The sequence below is a fragment of the Ceratina calcarata genome, unplaced genomic scaffold (assembly GCF_001652005.2).
Source record: "Ceratina calcarata isolate Rehan_Ccalc_2016 unplaced genomic scaffold, ASM165200v1 scaffold279.2, whole genome shotgun sequence".
In the NCBI taxonomy this organism is placed as follows: Eukaryota; Metazoa; Arthropoda; class Insecta; order Hymenoptera; family Apidae; genus Ceratina; species Ceratina calcarata.
In genome coordinates this window covers 43,763-44,780 of record NW_017150177.1, presented here as the reverse complement: position 1 = coordinate 44,780, position 1,018 = coordinate 43,763, and the positions used below count along the sequence as shown (strand labels likewise).

General features: G+C 36.8%; 1 protein-coding gene across 1 annotated transcript in view; it reads left to right on the top strand.

Annotated features, from left to right (window-relative positions):
* The window catches only part of vimar (visceral mesodermal armadillo-repeats), a 9,832-nt gene that overhangs the window by 6,577 nt on the left and 2,237 nt on the right, over nt 1-1,018 (top strand). The gene's annotated exons all lie outside the window — the stretch shown is intronic.

Sequence of the window (1,018 nt, the reverse complement as noted above, 5' to 3'; positions counted from 1 at the left end):
CATCAGGGATAAGGAAGTGGCGCAATTGGTAATCGACGAGAAAGCAGTAAAACACTTAATTAAAATGTTGAGCGCGCCGCATGTATTAATGCAAAACGAGGCTCTAATTAGTTTAATGATTCTGACAACGTTTTCCTTAAGTCAATGCGAAACGGTGCTGATCGAGAACCAAATAGGAGACAAACTCTGCGACTTCTTTAGGAATGCGACCTGTCTAGAAATACCAATTCTGCATAACGCTTTATCTTTAATAGAAAACATTCTCGACGCAGGTATTTAAACGAGCATTTAAAAAATTAAACAATTGGTAATTTTTTCATTTCTCATGCTGGATTTCAGATCTCGTAAAGGAGCACTTGTGCAATACTGACTTGTTGAAGTTGTGCCAGGAAACGGGAACAATTAAGGACGAGTCGAAGCTTAATGAAAAGCTACAAAAAATACGTGAGAAACTCGCGTAATTAATCAAAACTACTTATATTAAAAATATATATTTGTATACGTAATTTTGGTGTGCATGATTGGAAGGCGGCCAGCTTGCAAGAGAAATCAATTAACACGAACGAGCTTCGTCGTTCAGTCAATTCGTCATTAATTAACAGAAAACGATAAAAAGCTCTAACTGTGTGTACATAGATGTAAGAAATCGACCATGCAGTATATTTTATGTGACCAATTGTGAGATTAATATTTATATAAATCCATCGAAAATCTCTATAATCAAATCATTTCGTACAAATCAAATACGCTCCCCTCTCCTCCGATCTATCATATGCACGGTGCTAAGAAATGTTTGGTATTGCCAGTCATAGACGTATCGCAGATTTTCAAAGTTACCGAAAAATTGTCCAAGGTCAAAAATGTTCCATTGTATTCTCCGCGTCATGGAGATAAAAGAACTGTGGAATAGAAGATGCCTTCCAACATTTACGACACGTACCGAAAAATTTAACGCCCTCATCTAACAACTTTCGTACCATACCTCTGTTGAAACGACCTTTTATTACGTCTTCGTACG